This window comes from Triticum aestivum, chromosome 3B, assembly GCF_018294505.1.
Source record: "Triticum aestivum cultivar Chinese Spring chromosome 3B, IWGSC CS RefSeq v2.1, whole genome shotgun sequence".
Taxonomy (NCBI): domain Eukaryota; kingdom Viridiplantae; phylum Streptophyta; class Magnoliopsida; order Poales; family Poaceae; genus Triticum; species Triticum aestivum.
Window position 1 is genome coordinate 352,609,631 of NC_057801.1, and position 21,216 is coordinate 352,630,846.

The following is a 21,216-nucleotide window of genomic DNA, read 5'->3' on the forward strand; positions in this document are numbered from 1 at the left end:
GATGTGGGAGTTAGAAGTGTGCAAAATCACGATTTTTGGTGGAGCTTGCGAAAGTGATAAAGGAATTTGTGGCAAAGTTTGGAGGCCAAACTTGAAGTAGTATAGGCATGAAATTTAATTTGCAGGTGTGTTAGTTGATTCCCAAATAAATGGAATATTATTTTAGCTCCCTAAAATATTGTGAGGATATTATAAATGTTTTTAAGAGAAAACACCATGTGCATTTCCCTCAGTTTGAATGGATCGATTCATACAATTTATTTCTTTGAGTTGCAAATTTAATGACATGATGGTATGATGAAATGGTGCAATGCAAAAATCAACATAAGGCAAGCAATAACTAATAATTATGAAAATGAATTGGTCTTGGACTGTCACAACTCTCCCCCACTTACAAGAGATCTCACCCCGAGATCTAAGAATGAGAAGATGAAGAGAAATAGGTACAATTAAGCTGCTTCTCGGACAAATGAGTGAGACCAATGAACCTTGGAGGTTAAAAAACTTGCAAGAAATGAGAAAACACAATGAAGACGTACAAAATTGAGAGCACTCCGGTAGAAAAGAGGAACAAGGAACACCATGAGAAACTTGTAGGTTGCAAAGACATGAATCAAGAGCTCAATGGACAAGAGAGAATATGCAACAAATCTGGTTGGAACGAGATAGACAAGGACAAGAATAATTTGAAACAACTCTGGTTGAAACAATAAGGAAAGAATGGGACATGAACTTTATAAGATGGGTTGATAGACCAAAGAGAGCAACAACACAAGGCCTTCGAAACAAATGAATGTGAGCTAGATAGTTGGAATAAAAAGAACAGAGAACAAAATAACATCTTCTACCACAAATGAATTGAAAGAGCATCCTTAGGAGGAAGGCTTGAACTAGTCGTTGAAAACTCAACAATCCAATTATGCTTCAAATGGCCTTATGGAAAACATCTCAAATCTTTGAGGTGAAATTCTGCCACTAACAGAAAGAATTGATTGCTTGCGAGCAACAAAGATTTGCCAAACTTCTTCTGTGGAGATGATAAAGAGCAAGCTTGGGTCATGGATAATCACCACAAATAGCAACAATCCTTCAGAAAGGCTTTAGGTGAAATATAACCCAAGATAACTCGAACGAAGAAATTGTTGGGTTGAAAATATCTCAATTTTGAGAACAACTTTTGTAGCCTCTTCATGAATCAAGAACGAATATAACACAACCTCAAAATATAAGGGAGAGAGAATTGCACTTCGGAATGCAAGATGAAGAATTGTTTTACTCCTAAAATAAAGCATGGCGCTATTATTAAGGGGTAAACTTGATGGATTTGACTTCAGAAATAATCTTGAAGAAAACTTCAAGAATGAAAGAAATCTTTGAGTAACCACCATGTAGAGCGTCCATGAAGAATGGCGTGGCTTGAATCTGCGTTGGTATTTCCCCAAAGAGGAAGGGATGATGGATCACAGCTACAGTAAGTATTTCCCTCACTTATGAAACCAAGATTATCAATCCAGTGGGAGAACCAAGCAACACTATGTAAACGGTACCTGCACACAAAGAACAAATACTTGCAACCCGATGCACAAGAGGGGTTGTCAATCCCTCTATGGTAAAAGGATAGATTAAATTGTATGAGATTGGATAAACAAAATAAAATAAGTAAGAAAAAGTATGGCAAGGTATTTTTCAGTTTTTGGAATAATAGATCTGAAAACAATATGATAAAAGATAGACATGGGGGCCGTAGATTTCACTAGTACATACGTTGGGTAAACAAATTACTGTTGGGCAATTGATAGAAGAGCAAATAATTATGACGATATCCAAGGCAATGATCATGTATATGGGCATCACATCCAAGATTAGTGGACCGACTCCTTCCTGCATCTACTACTATTACTCCACACATCGACCACTATCCAGCATGCATCTAGTGTATTAAGTTCATGGAAAACGGAGTAATGCAATAAGAACGATGACATGATGTAGACAAGATCTATTCATGTAGGAATAGACCCCATCTTTTTATCCTTAATAGCAATGATACATGTGACTTGCTACCCCTTCTATCACTGGGTGAGGACACCGCAAGATCAAACCCATCACAAAGCACCTCTTCCCGTTGCAAGAAAAATCAATCTAGTTGGCCTAACTAAACCAAAGGTTCGAAGAATAAATATGAGGCTATAACAATCATGCATATAAGATAAAACTTAAATAATATTCATGGATAGATTTGATCATAAACTTGCACTTTATCGGATCCCAACAAACACACCGCAAAAAGTCATTACATCAAATAGATCTCCAAGAGCATCGGGGAGAACATTGTATTGAGAATCAAAAAGAGAGAAGAAGCCATCTAGTTACTGCCTAGGGACCTGTAGGTCTATGGTGAACTACTCACGCATCATCGGAGGAGCATCAATGAGGATGATGAACCCCTCTATGATCGTGTTCCCCTCCGGCAGAGTGCCGGAATAGGGCTCTAGATTGGATCTCGTGGTTCTGGAACTTGCGCCGGCTAGAATTGTGTTTCGATCGCTCCCCTAGGGTTTCTGGAATATCTGAGTATTTATAGAGCTGAGAGGCGGTGGAGGAGACTTCCATGGTCCCCACCACCCATCAGGGCGTGCTAGGGGCCTCTAGTGCGCCCAGGTGGGTGGTGAGCCCCATGGGCCTCCCCTCATGCACTTCCTTGGCTCCCAAGTTATATTTTTGTCTAAAAAAATATCCAAAAAGTTTTGTTGCGTTTGGACTCTGTTTGATATGGATATTCCACGAAGTAAAAAATAAGCAAAAAAACAGCAACTGGCCCTGGGCACTATGTCAGTAGGTTAGTCCCAAAAATGATATAAAGTTGCTATAAAATGAAGTTAAAACATCCAAGAATGATAATATAACAGCATGGAACAATAAAAAATTATAGATACGTTGGAGATGTATCAAAGAACTCTGGAAAAATAGAAGGATGGTAGAATGGAAGTGAAGGTTGAAACAACTAGATTGAAACCTTGTAATCATGCCCTTCCAACACCGATAAAGAAAAGAGATGGAGCTTCTTGATGAGATAAAATATAAAACTTGGGACTCCGGAAGAAAAGATGAAGTAAAGGGAACTGAGACTTTATTCATCATCAACAAAATTCTGGAAGAAGGAATTAAATCACCTTGAGGAAACAAGAATAAGAATTATTATATATCTATCCATCATCAAATTAAATTGTTGTCAAGCAATGGACTTGGCATACTACTTATTCTTATTGCAAGGACTGAGGAGAGGAATGGTGCAAACTTGTAAGGTCTTGAATGAACCACCGATAGGATTTTTGGAAAGAATGAATGAATTGATACAATAACAAAGGAAGAGGAATCTTGAACGAACCATCGTAAAAATTGAGAAAAAAATAAAGAAAAGAGAACAAATCGCCGAGAAGAATTAGAAAGCGAACGGATATACTTGAGGGAATTTATATGCTAGAGAATGACGAGATGACGGGCTGACTAGAGAATACGTAACGATGCACCAGAAGAATTGGAGAACGAGAGCTGAAAGGTTGAGAATAAAAATTTCTTCTATAATGAGGGCCATTGGAGAATCAAAATGAAAATAACTCATGAAAAGGATTTGGGATGGTCCTGCAAAGAACTTCTCATGGATTGAAAAAATTTGAGTGGATAACATCAACCTTGAACCTCGAATCATCATAAGACGGACCAAGATTTGGGGGAAAACTCTTCTTCGGACTCCAATTGTTGAGAATAACGACAAGGAAAACCACCAAAAATTTTGAGACACTCTAGAACAATGACAAGAGGAAAAAATAGATTAAGATGAAAGGAATTCAAGAAAATCACGGAGAAGATAATTGACTGATGAGAATTCATTCTTACGTCAAACTTTGAAACAATTTGAGAATAACTCCGAGAAAGATTAGAAAAGCCAGGTAAGATCCTGGGAAAATCCTGTGGGTTAAGGGCCCACTCGAAAGAAAACACCATTGAAACGAATGCTTAGAACATTTAATTTGAATGAGGTAGCTACCTCAAAATAGCTTGTATGGATTTAAAATGGAAACATGAATCTTCCAAGATATCCATGGGATTCTTGGATAAGAATTTCCAACATGGAATAAAAGAAAGGGATATGATCAATAACGAGAGCTTGAATTTAGACCACCAGAGAAGAAACAAGAACGAACAATGTTGAACTTGTAGCTCTTGAGCATATTCACGAGAAATCATTGGATACAATACGGAAGGAAAAAAGAAACGAATGTTTCGCATGAATAAAAGGACACTTGGTTGAGATTTCTAACTCCGTGAGGAAAAAGGGTGGGAGGGTGGGACAACAAAGAAGGCAATTAAGACGGTTCACAACAGAGTTCTTTTCATCCATCTTAAACAAACATAGATCTTGCATTGGTGAAGAGGATTGAATTAACTTGAAGAGAAGCACCTCAGATGGAAGAGAATTGACATGGCAACACTTAGGAATAGCACTCCCTTACAAATATGAGAACACCGCTTAGGGAAGGTATGAATCAACACTTGACTTCGAAGCAACTCAAATACCACAACCAAAACAAAACAAATGATTTTGCTTGCAGAATAAGCCGAAAACAAATACATAACCCCTCATGCATTTGTTGGCAGGATAATTCTAGGTAACTATTCGAACTCCCACCTAGAAACTCCCAAAATTTCTTGGTTATGCAATCCAGTCCCTGCATACTAGGAGCAAAACTTCATACAATTCCTAACATGATACTATGCTCCAATGTACCTACAACATTCAACACATAACCAAGAAACCTCATAAACTCGTGTACCTCACACCTTCAAAACAACAACGATACTAGTCATGGCAGATCATTTGTGCTATCTCTACCGTGTACTCGGGATAAGTCACATTACTATTTGCCACCACAAAAAGAACAGGAGTGTTTCAAAATCAGCGTCATCTTGTATTAACGAACTGAAACGATAGCGAATTCGATAACAAAAACTTGGAGCTCAACTCCCCGGGGCAAAGCCTAGGCAGACGGGAGACACCAAGAACAGAATTGCGTCGCACCAACATCGTAGAGATTCCAAAATACTCGTGTGATCCTAGAAAATTTGAAGGGGGGGAGGAGTAGAATGAAAACACTTACATCACACTTTCCACCAAAGCGACGACAGGGATAAGGTGTAAAAAGAATTCATACTCTCTGATATAACTAGACTCAAAATATGGTTTTTTTCTAGACTCAACAATGACCAAGTTACAATCAATCAAGGGGGCTCCTATTGTCGGAGCCTAGCTCTGATACCAACCTGTAATGCCCAATATGCGGTCATATCCTCAAGGAACCTAGAAGTCCTGCTAAGGATAGAAGTGCATATCGGAGATGCTTTGCAAGGAGGATATCATTATAACATAACATGTACTGAATAGATGAGAATACCAGATAAAGGTTTACACTCACCACAAGCTACATCATGAATATGTCAATACATCAATACATGTAAACCATCATACAGAAGAGCAGGACACTACTACGGGTGAAATCAAACGAAAGAAGAACGACGTCCACCCTGCTAATCTAGGCTGCCAACCAGGAACCCATCCTATGATTGTCGAAAAAGAAGAAGAAGAAGGACTCAAAATAGATCAAGCATCGCTCTCACATCAAAGCATCATTTTACCTGTACCTGCATCTATCATTACCATGTGTATCAATAATAACAATACTTCAATGGGTATGGAATGTTTAAGTGGTGAGGTTGCATCAAGCACTAAGCATTTGTATTTCGCTAACTTACGGGTAAAAGCATAAGAAGAGTAAGCTACACATAAACGGACGTGAATTAGTAATAATCAAGAAGTGATCCTGAACACATACTTACAAGTCATACATAACCCCACCGTGTTCTCTTCATGAACTTCCTCGAAAAGACAAGATCATGGTTACTCACGCGGTTGGTGTAATTTTAGTTAGCTTTAGTGTCAGGTTCTCTACAACCGGATATTATAAATCTTTAAGTCACCACATAACCACAGGCATGGCTTTCCAAAAGATTTAACCCTACAGGGATGCTCCAACTCGTCTATCATAAATTACCACAAGCTGCGTTGAAAGACCTCAACATCGGGATAGCCCGAAGTATCCTCCGAATCCCAGTGAACAAGAAATTCGACTAAGGTAAAACAAGTCCAGCAAGACCTCCCACCGTGCCGACAAACTCAATTGGAGCCACGTGTATCTCGTTCTAAGAACAAGACCGGATGAGCAGCACATACGGCAACTTAGACCCGAGTTGCCCCGGGGAAGCCGCACACGACTATATTTCAGACCAGCACCATCAGCACTGGCCCACCTGCTTATGTCGAATTAAGAATCCGCGGGTTCATGACGCCCTATGCTTTAATTCATTATCAGAATTATTATGTTGGAAAATTTTAAAATCAATGTTGGGCCTTGCTGGAGGAGTTTTATTCAAAGACGAATTATCAAGGGGGGCCCATAAACCACCAAATGTGTTAGGAGCGCTCATCAAGGAACATAACACAGGTATTACGGAAACTAGGGCGGCAAGAGTGGAACAAAACACCAAGTAGAAGGCCGAGCCTTCCACCCTTTACCAAGTATATAGATGCATTAATTAAATAACAAGATAGTGTGATATCCAATGATATCCATGTCCCCAACATGGAACAAACTGCAACTAGCAATGCTATAAGAGGTTCTGAGCAACCGGTAACATAGCCAAATAACGGTTTGCTAGATAGTGAAGGTTAGAGGCTTATCATGGTATTTGGGAGGCTGACGAACAAGTGGTAGGTAGTGAGACCAAGCGATAGCAACGAGACAACTAGCAAGCAAAGATAGTAGTGATATTCAAGGTAATGGTCATCTTGCCTGGAATCCCGCTTGGAAGAAGATCGAATCCGTGAAGTAGTCGAACAAGCGTACTTGAACGAATCCTCACAACCCCAAAATGTGAGAACTATCAAGAAGAAGCACAACCGGAAAGAAGCAAACAACAAGTTAAACACACATATCATAATCATGACATGATGCACAAACAAGTATGATGCATATCCGGTTTACAAGTCATGGCATGACAAGAGTGCAACAAACAATACTACGCATCAATATTAAATGTTTGTTAAACATGGCAAGAGGTTAAGCATAAGTAAACTACCTATCGAGGCAATTTAAATGAGCCCGAAAGCAACACATAACAATTCCGGAAAATCCCCATATGCAATTTTTGAATTTGCTACTGTTTTGCCGAAAACACAGTTTTAATGTTGTTAAACAGGAGAAGTAAGTGCACTATGCTATTCTACATGTTTTCAAGTCAATTTATATATATATATATATATATATTCTGATCCCAGGATCAAAATAGCTATTCGGATCACGAATCGGGCCTATAAGGGGCGCGAAGATGTTCCTGGATCTGAAAAATCCAGCCCACCCGAACTTTCCGTAAAAGAAAAAAATCACTCAGAACCCACCTTATCCACTCCCCCCGCGTCCTCCCACGATCCTCCCCGACCAACCTCCCGTCGCCGCCTCCCGCCGCTAGCCCCACGGCTCCGGCGTGCTTCCTGCCGCTACTTCCCTTGGCCCCGGTGCTCCCCGCTGCCGACCACCCTGGCCGCGACGCGCCTCCGCCGCCGCCCACCCTGGCCGCGACACGCCTCCGCCGCTGCTTCGCCCACCCTGGCCCCGACGCGCCTCCATTTGACACCCCCCGACGCGCCTCCTGCCGCCGCCCTTCCGGCCCCGAAGCGGCTCCTGCTGCCTCCCTCCACCTGCTTCGACGATGGCACCAGCCACCTCAACCTTCTTCCACCACTGCACCGGCCACCGCAACCTTCTTCCACCACTGCACCAGCCGCCCCCTCCTTCTTGCACCATTGCGTCGTCCACCACCTCCTTCCACCACGGCGCCAGCCTCCCCCTCCTTCCACCGCGCCTCCACCTCGCCGGCGACCACGGGCGCACGTGCGGATTGGGCACTGCCTGCAGCTAGAGGTGACGTCGACCTGCAGCTGGAGAAGGCCCCGACCTGCAACTGGTCGTGCGCGTCACTGCGACGCCCAGGCCGTCCAACTTCGCCAACTCAGGCAGTTCAACCCCCACGCCCAATCCTCCTTGGCCACAAATGACAATCGCAGCTACCCCTGACTCTGCGGCCATGCCAGCGCTGTTCAAGGTTCTCGGCCGCAGCTCCTCACTAGTGCAGAGCTTTGAGCCCAGACCCCTGTGCCAAATAAATGTCATGCACGCTCCTCCGGGAATGCTCCTCCAAAAATTCAGGCGGCAAGTGTTCTTCACGTTCTGGAATTGTCACTACTGGAATCAGCTACTTTGCCATCTGCCAGCTCTTTGCCCTCAGCTAGCAGACGGCAAAGAAGCTCTTTGCCCTCAGCTACCCGAAAGCAGACGGCAAAGAACTGGCTGATGGCAAAGAAAGCCTTTGCCATCAGCCTGTTCTTTGCCGTCCGCTAGCTGACGGCAAAGAATCTTTGCCGTCCGCTAGCAGACGGCAAAGAGGGAGGGGGGCCCACTAAGGAGCTGTTTAAAAAATACTTAACGTCCCCCCTCTTTGCCGTCTGCTAGCAGACGACAAAGAGCAAAAAAGCGGACGGCAAAGAGGGCGGACGGCAAACATTCAACATATCTAACGGCGCGCCCCACCCCGCCCTCTCTCTCTGTTTCTCTCCTGCTCCCACACGCGCGCCGCCGCCCCCAGCACTCGCCGTCGCCCGGTCGCCCCACCGCCCCGCCGCCCTACCGACCCCCCGCCCCGTCGCCCCACCGGCCCCCTGCCCCGTCGCCCCCGCTGCCCTGCCATCTCGGCGCCGTCACGCCCCGGCCCCCCGGCGCCCCAGCCCCCCCGCTCCACACCGCCCCGGGCCCGGCTCTGACGCCCCAGGCCGCCCCGCCCCCCTCCTCCACCGACCCCCCGCCTCGTCGCCACTACAGCCCGGCACCGTCGCCCCACCGGCCCCCCGCCCTGTTGCCCCCGCCGCCCAGCCGTCTCGGCGCCGCAGCGCCCCCCCCCCCCCTCGCGCCCCACCGCCCCGGGCCCGACACCGCCGCCCCAGGCCGCCCCGCCCCCCTCCTCCACCGGCCACCTCCTCCACCAGCCCAGGTGAGCTCTACCTCCTCTGTTTTTTCTTTTTTTTAGTTTTAGGTTTATGTTTAGTTTAGATTTAGTTTTAGTTTTAGTTTTAGTTTTAGATTTAGGTTTAGTTTTAGGTTTAGTTCAGTTTTAGGAAAGAAAAAGAAGAAGAAGAAAAAAACGGGAGGGGAGGAGAAGAAGAAGAGGAAAAAGGAAAGGAAGAAGAAGAGGAGGAGGAGAATAAAAAAGAAGAAGAGGAAGAAGAAGAAGAAAAAAAGAGGAGAGGAGGAGAAGAAGAAGAGGAAAAAGGAAAGGAAGAAGAAGAGGAGGAGGAGGAGAAGAAAAAATAAGAAGAGGAAGAAGAAGAAGAAAAAAGAGGAGAGGAGGAGGAGAAGAAGAAGAGGAAAAAGGAAAGGAGGAGGAAGAAGAAGAAGAAGAAGAAGAAGAAGAAGAAGAAGAAGAAGAAGGAAAAAAAAGGAAGAAAAGGAAGAAGAGGAAGAAGAAGAAAAGGAAAAAAGAGGAAAAAAACCCGACCCGACACGGCACCCCGACCCCGACCCGGCACCCCGACACGACACCCCGACCCCGACACCCCGACCCCGACACCCCGACCCCGACCCCGACACCGACACCCCGACCCCGAGCCTGACCCGACACCCCGACCCCGACACCGACACGGCACCCCGACCCCGACCCGGCACCCCGACCCGACACCCCGACCCCGAGACCCCGACCCCGACCCCGACACCCCGACCCCGACCCTGACCCCGACACCGACACCCCAACCCCGAGCCTGACCCGACACCCCGACCCCGACACTGACATGGCACCCCGACCCCGACCCGGCACCCCGACCCCGACACCGACACCCCGACCCCGACACCAACATGACACCCCGACCCCGACCCGGCACCCTGATCCGACACCCCGACCCCGAGGAGGGATACAATATTGTCTCATTTGATTGCAGACATTCTATAGGTGTGAGGAGGGATACGAGGAGGAGGAGGCAGATGTTATCCACAAGGAGTGCAAGCGCCTACTTCAGAACTTACGACATGAGGCTCGGGTGCAGTCTGTTCGAGACTACTACGCCGACCGTGGTATCAAGAAGTCTAAGCAGGAGTGCCGTGATAAGTTCTTGAGTAAGGAGCAGTACATGAAGGTAATTCTTAAGGCCTTGTACTTAATTCCTTCATTTAGTAATTCATAGCCGTAGCGCTGAAGTTTCTATTTGCTAACTTAGGCCCCTCAGAGATGGTGTGCGGATCGGATGGATTGTTGGGAGGTGTTGGTCGATGGGTGGTGCTCAAAAGAATGGCGGGCCACCCACAACGAGGCCAAGGACAAACGTGCCCAAATGGAAGGTGTGCCACACCACCAAGGCAGCTCCAACTTATTTTAGTACGGGCGGAACTGGGTATGTGGTTTGCTTCATGATTCATGCAATTCATTCATCACTCTAGCTTTAGCTCTTTAATTACTAATTTACTTTGTTTCTCTCTTTCAGGCACGCTACAATAAGGCGGATAAGGTGCCAGAGGTGTACGACCTGTATGCCATGGCCCACACTGGCTCTTACAAGAAAGTCAAGGCATTCTCTGCGTCTGACCTCGATGATCCAAAGAACTTCACCAACATCTCCGCCCACGACAAGCTCGTGCAATATAGAGATCAGGGGAAGGCGAGGAAAGGGGAGGACTTTAACCCGAGCCAGGGTCCCATTGATACAGAGTTGCTGATGATATCTGGTGGCGGGAGGTCCCATGGCTCCATAGCCATGGGAGATGGACTTATCCGTTGTCCTAGCACTCTCCCGAAGATCAAGGCGCGCCAGTCGAGCTCCGCTCCTGATATAAGGCCTCGTGAACGGCCAGTCCAACTCGCCATCAAGGTTAGTTATACGTACTCAGCTATCTTTCTCCATTACATTGTGTGCGCTTCCATCAATGATTACAAATGGTCATGTGAGTGGTGTTGCAGGCTGCTATACAGAGTGAGAGAGATAGAACGGAGAAACTTCTGGCGGAGGCGGCGGAGAGGCAGCGGGAGTTGGAGGAGAGGACGACAAAGATGTTGGAGGAGGAGAGGGCACGGAATGACATGCAGGCAAGGGCCATGTATGAGCTCCTTGTGGTAAGTTTCTTCTGCAGATTACTTGCTAGTCTTAACATTTGAGTCTCATTACTAACTAGTATGACTCTGTTGTGAAAACCAAATGTGCAGTCTGTGTGCGAGAAGTCCGGTCAGACCGCTCCACCGATGCCAGTGATTGCTCCTGGGAGCATGGTGAGTTTAATTTGAATGGACATTACTTGCTAGTCTTAACATTTGAGTGTCATAATGCTAACGAGACATTGGAAATGATCTTTGGTGCAGCTTAACTCCAGAAATGCATCGCACGATCCTTCTCCAGCTACCGGCATGAGCCAGCCCGCTCCTCCACCTCCCTGATCACGGTAAGTTTCTCTAGACTTAGACTTAGCTTTATTTCCTCCAATATGCTTACCATAATGACCTAGAGTTAGCTTCTTTTCCTTCAAAATGACTTAATAAGCTTACTTATGTCAAAAATTGCATAATTAACTTAGTTAGCTCATAAACGATCCATTTTACCTTAGTTAGCTTACAAGTGATCCAATTTATCCAAGTTAGCTCTAAAATGACCCATTTTAGTAGATTAGCTCGTAAATGATCCATTTTACCTACGTTAGCTTTAAAATGACCCATTTCACCTAGGTTAGCTCCAAAATGACTCATTTCACCTAGGTTAGCTCCAAAATGACCCATTTCACGTAGGTTAGCTCCAAAATGACCCATTTCACCTAGATTTGCTCCTAAATGATCAATTTCACCTAAGTTAGCTAAAAACGATCCATTTCACCTAAATTAGCTCTTAAATGATCCATTTCACCTAAGTTAGGTCATAAACGACCCATTTCAACTAAGTTAGCTCATAAAAGCTCATAAATGATTCATTTCACCTAAGTTAGCTCAAAAACGATCCATTTCACCTAAGTTAGCTCATAAATGATCCATTTCACCTAAGTTAGCTCATAAACGACCCATTTCAACTAAGTTAGCTCATAAATGATCCATTTCAACTAAGTTAGCTCATAAACAACCCATTTCAACTTTGTTAGCTCATATATGATCCATTTCACCTAAGTTAGCTCATAAATGACATATACTTCTTGTTCTAGTCTTCTTCTTGTTCTAGTCACCTATTTCTAACTTTCTTATTTACCATTTTGCAGATTTCATTCACTTCATGGAAGCTAGCTTGCTATGATGGAGTGCTTGCTTTTCCTTTGATGAAACTTTGCATTGTATTTAGCTTGCTATGATAGAACTTGCTATCTTGACGAAACTTTGCATTGTAATATGTATATGGATGGAACTTGCTTATGTATGAACAATGTGTATGGATGGAACTTGCTTATGTATGAACAATGTGTATGGATGAAACTGATGTGGTATGTGATATGAAACTTATGTGCTGGATATGTGATATGGAAATATATCTATATATGTCATATATATTTGCTGTGAAAATTGTTGGATTAAAAAAAACAGAAAAAAGAGACAATATGCAGGCTCTTTGCCGTCTGCCGACGGCAAAGGGTTCTTTGCCATCAGCAGCGGACGGCAAAGAGGCCACGTGGCAGGCAACTGTGCTTCCTAGGAGGCTGACCAATTTGGTCAGTTTGCCATCAGCAGCTGACGGCAAAGGCTTTGCCGTCTGCAGCGGACGGCAAAGGCCTGCCGTTAACCACCTAACGGAGTAACAGCGCATTTATTGCCGTCCCCCTTCTTTGTCGTCCGCTGCTGATGGCAAAGGCCCCTTTGCCGTCAGCTACCCGAAGCAGACGACAACGCAGCTCTTTGCCGTCCCCTACTTTGCCGTCACCTTTTGCCGTCCGCGGCTGACGGCAAAGGTCTTTGCCGTCCGCCATCCATGCCTTTGTCGTCCGTCGTGGCAGATGGCAAAGTAGCAATTCCTATAGTGTGTGCCCCAGCTTCTTCTGAACTTCTATTGATTCATACCTGAATGAATTTGCATTATGATTTTTCATCAGCTTTTTGGTGAAATAATGCTTCCTGTTCACAACAACAAATGCTTCCTAGAGGACTTCTCCAACAACTTGCAGGTTCAGCAATAGACAAGGAAGCTGCTCTTGACCATTTTATCATGTACGGATTGTATGCAGCATACATATAGCCCTCCCCTGCCCGGCAGCTATGGCATGTGGCTGCCTAGCACATCGACGCCCCAAGGTACATTGTCTCTCCATCTCGCATACGTGTTGTTCCCTGTTGTTGTACTATGTTCAGTTCTGTATTGTTTCTTAGTTATTTTCTTGTCTGAAGTTCTGAAATACTTGGAGGCGCAAAAAAGTTGTGATATGTTGGTTCATTTTCAAAGGTCCTTCAAAAAATGGAAAGCATGAGTTTTCTTCTCCAAAATGCATCAACACAGTGGAGTGCTAATTCTTCTTGGGTGCTTCTATTGATCCTTGTGTTTCGGCAACCACCATGACGAACCATCTCGTCCTATTTTGCAAAAGCAAATCACACGAAAGTTTTTAAGAGGAATTCAGTTTAGAGATAATGGGGAAACGAGGTTCAAAGAGATTTCTTGGTACATCCGGAGAGCTATTCCGTTGCACTGTAGCCAAAACCACTCGAAAGGCCAAACTACTGACATGTGGTTGTGCTTTTATTTTACACAAACGAGGTTGCTAGCGCTAGTTGATCTTGGGAGTTTAGTTGCCGTCCACCTCCTTGGGCACCTCTCTGCTTCTTGAGAGTAAGTTGCGGCTTTCCATGGCCATATACATGCAGTTTTTAGTTTTGCCCAACCACTTATATATGCGTGCATGTTTCCATTTTTGCCAAATTGTATACCGAGCTTTTGTTTTGAAAAACAAATGTGCATGTAAATGTGAGAAAAAAGTTTATACAAAGAAGTTCATGTATTACTAACCCAGAAGGTTCGTGTATTACTAAGTGTGTGCACATATAATTGCTCCCTCCATATATGTGTGTATGTCTGTTTGTGTGTTCTGCCAATTCCACTTTAGCTTTGATGAAGGTTCACCAGCCAGGTAAAAACTAGTTCAGCGCATACGTCCTTCACATTGTTATATATCCCCATTATTCAGTTTAAAATTGTGTTGTCTAGTTCTTGTTCTATACTATTTTTCTGAAGTTCAATAGTATTAGTGCAGGCAAAAAACTGGGGTTTTGATATGTTGGTTTCAGTTTCAGAAATCCTTCAGGAAAAAATGCAAAAGAAAAATGGAGCAGGAGTCGCAAGCCTCAAGCTCTCTCTCCACTTGGTGGCTTCTTGTTCTCAAAGCACAAGCTGCTGCTGCTACTATTATTTAACTACTTCTACTCACTATAATGGGCTGAGGGGCGTTGCCCAACTGCGTGGATGCTTGCCTGCTCACCGAGCGTCGCGGCAGTCCATCCCGAAGCCATGTGCAAGAGGAGCTTGCACCAGTCCCACCTCTCCTTCGCCCAGTGCTCCAAGAGGCCAGGGCAGAAAAATTGGTCATCTTCTGATGAGCCCTGCCCCAACAGGGACCTCTCTCCCTACCTCTCTTCGCTACTGATGGGCACCATAGTGTGAAGTTGATGTAGAGAACAAGTTCTGATTATGTGCTCTGTACATGCTTGTTGATATGTCAATGAGAACCAACTTTTTTTCTTCAGGTTGTTGTGATGATGTTTGATAGTTAATATTTTTGCAAGTAGAAAACCCCACGTTATGAAATTTTGATGGACGTGAGACTTCTTTTGACCTTGCACTGTTAAAAGATCTTCCAAAACTTCCCTACATGTAGATGCACCCACGTACGCATCTTGGCCTTCTTCATATATGTTTTGTGTTTAAATTGCTCAACGAAAATTATGTTCTAAGAAGTTCATATATTACTGAGTGTAAAGGTCATGTATTATAACTACCTAGTATAGTAAGTGAAATGTATTATAGAAATTCAAATTAAAAATGACTTCTTTTAACTTCTATATTACTAAGTGTATAGAACGTAACATTTTTTTTGAATTAAGAAATAAAACCAGAAAGTCCATATTAAAAAGATGAAGAAGATCGATGATTATAGAAAACTAAGATTTTCCTCGTTATTAAAGAATGGAAACAAGAAGTTCAAAAATTAAATAACAAGAATTCAACTTTTAATGATAGGGTGCTTCAAAATTTCATAAAAAAAGATTAAGAAAAAACCCAGGAAGTCCATATTAAAAATATGGAGAAGTTCGATGATTATAGAAAACTTGGATTTTTCCTCGCTATTAAGAATGGAAACAAGAAGTTCAAAAATAAAAAACAAGAAGTTCAACTTTTTAAAAATATAACGCTTCAAAATTTCATAAAAAAAGATTAAGAAATAAAACCAGGAAGTCCATATCAAAAAGATGGAGAAGTTCGATGATTATAGAAAACTCAGATTTTCCCCGTTATTAGAGAATGGAAACAAGAAGTTCAAAAATAAAATAACAAGAAGTTTAACTATTAAAAATAGAGCGCTTCAAAATTCATAAAAACGATTAAGAAAAATAAGATTAAAAATTCATAAAAAAACTCAAATATTTTCATGTAACCGAGAGAAGTTCAGGTTGATAACTGCTAGAAGTTCATGTAATACATGGTGTGCATTTTGTATTAAAAAGGAATAAAAAAGCAAAGACAAAAAGTTTTGTTGTTATAAGTTCAAGTCCTTCATCGGTGAAAGTTAAAAAAAATTATTGTGAGGGAGATTTGTACAAAAGGAATAACATTTGTGTAACACTGACGAATGGATAGAAATTACAAACGAAAATACGTCACAGAAGTTCAAATGAAAACAACAGGAAGTTTAACTACTAAAGTGGATGAATTTCACATGAAAAACCTTTAAAATCGTCGCGGGTATGAAAAAATGATCAACACGGGAAAGTTGCGTGTTTACAGCAGCTTTCCATCGGTATATCACCCGCTCAATTCCCGTGAGTGGGATGGAGAGCTACGAGTAGTGGATGAAGATCTACGAGCAAAAAAACCACGTGAAAAAACAGAGTGAAGTTCAGGTACACGCACCGAGAAGTTCAGGTTCTTCACGCGGTGCATTTTCGAATAATTTGTTTCGCGATAGAGGCAGAACGAATGATCCCGCCATTTTCAGAATTACTTGAAAACGGCTAGGAATCAGAGAAAACCATAAACATAAAAAAGGTTTGCATTTTCCATAGCTTTTCAACGGTATATTATTTGCCCAATTCCGATAAAGTTTGTAGAAATTACGGTGAAAATACATTTTTCGTCATTTTAGAAACTGACTTAAAACCGTAAAGAATTGGGAGAAACAATACATACCAAAAAGTTTCACATTTTTTCAAGCTTTCCAAGGACATATCATTTGCTGCATTCGGATGCACGGTTAAAAAATTAGCTCGAAAATAAGAACTCGGTAGGACTTGGACCATTTTCTAAATTACTCTTAAACCATTCAAAATTAGAAAAAAAACTTTCAAGATGAAAAAGTAGCGCATTTTCATAAGCTTTCCAACGCCATATCATATGCCTCCATTGGATTAGCCGTTTAGAAATGACATCGAAAAAACGAACTCAGCTGTTTGGTTTACGAAATTTTACGTTTTTTCAAATTACTCTTTAACAATAGGGAATTAGAAAAAACTTTCAACATGTGGAAGGAGCGGTTTTGCAGCAGCTTTCCAACGCCATATTATATGCCTCATTTCGATAAACAGTTTAGAAATGCGATCGAAAATACGATTCGCGTTTTTTGTGCGAAAAAAACGGTTTTCAAAACTGCTCTTAAACCGCTTATATTTTGCCAAAAAAAAAAGTTGGGTCATGATATTGGTGTCCATAGCTTTCCAACGGTATATCGCAAGCCCCGTTTGGGCAATGTTGACGAAAGTTCAACCGAGTTCACGAGGAAGTTCAACGTACTACAAGCGGGGCAGGTCAGGTTGTGATCAGAATATTATTCTGATCCCGTAATCAGAATAGTGTTTATGTATATGTATATATATATATATAATATATATATATTTAATTCGGAGTTACTGTTATTTAATTATGAAATAAACCATTTAGCAAGTTATTTATGCAAATTAATGCAAACTACATTTTAAACATTTTAAATGTTGTTATCATGATGCAGATGACATATTCAAGTTATATGCAATGTTATGGAAATGGTGGCATAATATGATATGGAGCATTTGCCGCCATGGCGGAAAGAAATGGGTGCCACAGCACCGATAACGGAAATGGTGCCACGACAAAATTCTGGCGATCCGGCAACTTGTTGAGATGCCAGTGCAAAGCATTAAACGTGGGTGTGAGCGTGGCTCATGCAAGAGTGATGAGTGGGGTGATCCCGATTACCGAGGTCCCACGTGTCGGTGCCATGGAAAGGAAGGAACATGCAAACATCAATTCAGACACGGTGCAAACACAGGCATTTGGGGTTATACCTTTGAAGCGTGCATTCATGGTAGTTTGAGTCTTGGTGGTTATACCTTCGAAGCGTGCATTCGGGGCAGTTTGAGTCGGTGCGGCATAGGGGAAGTAGTCGCTGTCATCGTGGAAGTAGTGGTACTCGGTAACGGTAGAGGTACACCAATTGAAGTGGAACTTGGCGAATCCTAGGTCTTGGGGCGATGGTAGTTGCATAGGGTTTGTAGACGTTTGGGTCGTAGGTAGAGGTACTTGGCGTGAAACGACGGTGTTACTTGTCGTTCTTCGGTTCCAGAGGCCGTCTTGCGGGTGACAGATGGAACTCGTGAAACTCGGGGGCTGCTTAGGGGCATCGAAGAGGGTCGAAGATGGGGGTGGCTTCATGCATGCCAAACAAGGGTAGTTGGTCGGCTGGTCTTGGTGACAACCACGGCCTTGCTGGCTTGGAACATGGCAGGAGGTGGTCCACACGAGGTTCTGGGACGATTCAAGCTCTGTTATGTTGCAAAGCAACACTAGGTAGATGTCAGCTGTGAGCAGAGAAGAGATAAATGGAAGGATAGGCATGTCGGAGTGGAGCAAGGGCGGGGCGACGCTTTTGCTGGAGGTCGGCCATGCGTTGTGCGAGGGCGCGATTGGAGTAGAGGTACGCAGGCGGTGGCACAACGCTGAAAAAGGGGCTGAGGCCAGGTCAGGGGGCGGTGCAGCAGCGATTGTTGCAGCAAATGGTGGCATAGCTCGGGCCAAGCCAACGACTCGAGGCGAGGGGAACAGATGGCTGAGGCGGCGGCTGCCATCAAGGGGTGAAGGTCGGGTGCTGGCTACGCAGCAGCCCTAGCGAGAGGAGAAGAGAGCCACTGGAGTCGAGGCAAGGCGGCAGAGGCCATGGGGATCTGGTGCGTGTGTCTTTCCTAGCACGTGTGTATGACGACGCGGTGGCGACCGGGAGGGATTTATCGGGCATGGGGATTTGGTAGGAGGCGACATTGTCTGGGGGACTCGAGGGATTGAGGGAGGGAAAGAGCCGGGAAAGATGGGGATCGACCAGGCTAGGGTTAATAGGGGTGCGGCTGGGCTTTGCGGGTGGTTCTGTGAGAGGGAAATGGCCGTGGTCGGCTGGTTAAACAAAAGAAAAGAAGGCTTCCAACAATTTGAAAAAAATGTCTAAATTCAAATGGAATTGAATGTCAACCAAAAGAGTTACTTCCTCTGTCAATGTGTATAAGTCATCTTTGGTTGTGCACGGCGACCAAGGCGAAGGAGAAAACGAGAGACTTAATGTTTATTTGCTAATTAATAACATTGCATGCAATAAACTAACCATTGCATGTCATGTATGGTAGTCTCAAGTCAATGAAAGCATGTAAGCCCCACATCTCTTATTGGTTGATATGTCAAGAAACTAAAAACGAGGTAGGAGTTAATGCACCGCACCTAAGTGTTTTGGGATTATTTGGTTTTCGTAAGGTGACTTATACACCAAGACAGAGGGAGTAGAACTAGATGTATGAGTTAGAAGTGTCCAAAATCAAGAGATTTTTGGTGGAGCTTGCGAAAGTGATAAAGAAATTTGTGGCAAAGTTTGAAGGCCAAACCTGAAGTAGAATAGGCATGAAATTTATTTTGCAAGTGTGTTGGTTGATTCCCAAATAAATGGACTATCACTTTAGCTCCCTAGAATATTGGGAGGATATTATAAATGTTCTAAAGAAAAAACACCATGTGCATTTCCCTTAGTTTAAATGGATCGAAGATCCATACAATTTTTTTATTTGAGATACAAAGTTTAATGACATGATAGCATGATGAAATGATGCAATGCAAAAATAATACTCCCTCCATCCCAAAATAAGTGTCTTAACCTTAGTACAATTTTGTATTAGAGTTAGTATAAAGTTGAGACACTTATTTTGAGACAGAGGGAGTATAAAGCAAATAATAATTAATAATTATGGAAATGAATCGGTCTCGAGCTGTCACAGTACCATCTCAATCATAGGCCATTTGTAGAAACAAAATATTCTTTCGATAGTACAGAAAAATGGCTTTATGCAAACGAAACTTAGAACCTTTCACTGGCCAAAATTGCATGTAGAGATAGGATTTTTATACTCTCTTATGGTGTGACTTGTCAGTACATTCCATGTGCTGACCTACACAGCTGCAACTTATTATGTTGTAGAAATTATATGACGGGTAAGTGATGCGTTAGGGTTATTACAATGTCTACACTCAACTTTATCGTTGGTGTTGATGGGACTCCGTTATTATTTCTGTTGTGTGAGCTATAATGTAATAGTATTTATGTTACTCTATGACATGTGATTTTCTTCTATCTCATCGAGTATTGTGTGTGCTAGCTACTGATCGTATGTGGGTGCGGGCGGCGGACTGGGCACCGGAACTGGGCGACGGCGTCGAGGGAGGGGCGGTCGGGCGTGTGGCTGCCAATGGGGGAGAAGGTGGAATGGCCAATGGGCCACCGACTGTGAAAGCACAAGTGCTCCCTGGGTGATTTTGGTAATTAATGTCAACATATCTCTTGTTGGACTAATACTTCTACCTAGTATACTTCAAATGAGTTCAACATTGGAGTGGCATGGACATGGACAAGAGAATGTGGAACCCCTTCAAGATGCTAAGGACAAACATTGGCAAAATCTCAAGACTCTACATTTTTCATTTTAGTGATCCAAGATCACATTGAGTCCATAGGAAATCCAATACTATTAAAAGGGGATGAGGTGTTGCTTAATGGCTTGCTTGCTCAAAGTGCTTAGTGATATGCTCCAAAGCCCTCAACCACTTTCTCATATCCACATATGTCCTAAGCCTATAAGTCAAACTCGGCCCCACCAATTTGATCTATCCGGTGCCACCGAGTTCATTTGACATAGCCACTGCCAAACCCTAATCAGTTTGGTCTCACCGATGGGATCTCAGTCTCATCGAGATGGGCTTGCAAATTCTCTGTATACCTGTTGCAACAATTTTGGTCTCACCGAGTTTGTGCAATCGGTCCCACCGAGTTTGCTTGACCAACTCTTTGTTTGTCTATTACCAAAATTGGTCTCACCGAGTTTGTGTAATCGGTTAAACCAAGTTCAGGTTTTACCCTAACCCATGCACATCGGTCCCACCGAAAACTCTAACATTCACATTTTTACCTGAATTGGCCTGACCGAGTTTTACCATTCGGTCTCACCGAGTTTGGGAACCTGTGTGTAACGGCTAGATTTTGTGTGGAGGCTATATATACCCCTCCACCCATTCTTCATTTGTGAGGACAGCCATCAGAAGAACGTGCCTACACTTCCACTACTCATTTTCTGAGAGAGAACCACCTACTCAAGTGTTGAGACCAAGACATTCCAATCCAACCACAAGAATCTTGATCTCTAGCCTTCCCCAAGTTGCTTTCCACTCAAATCATCTTTCCACCATAGCCAATTCTGTGAGAGAGAGTTGAGTGTTGGGGAGACTATCATTTGGAGCACAAGAGCAAGGAGTTAATCATCAACACACCATCTATTACCTTTTGGAGAGTGGTGTCTCCTAGATTGGTTAGGTGTCACTTGGGAGCCTCCGTCAAGATT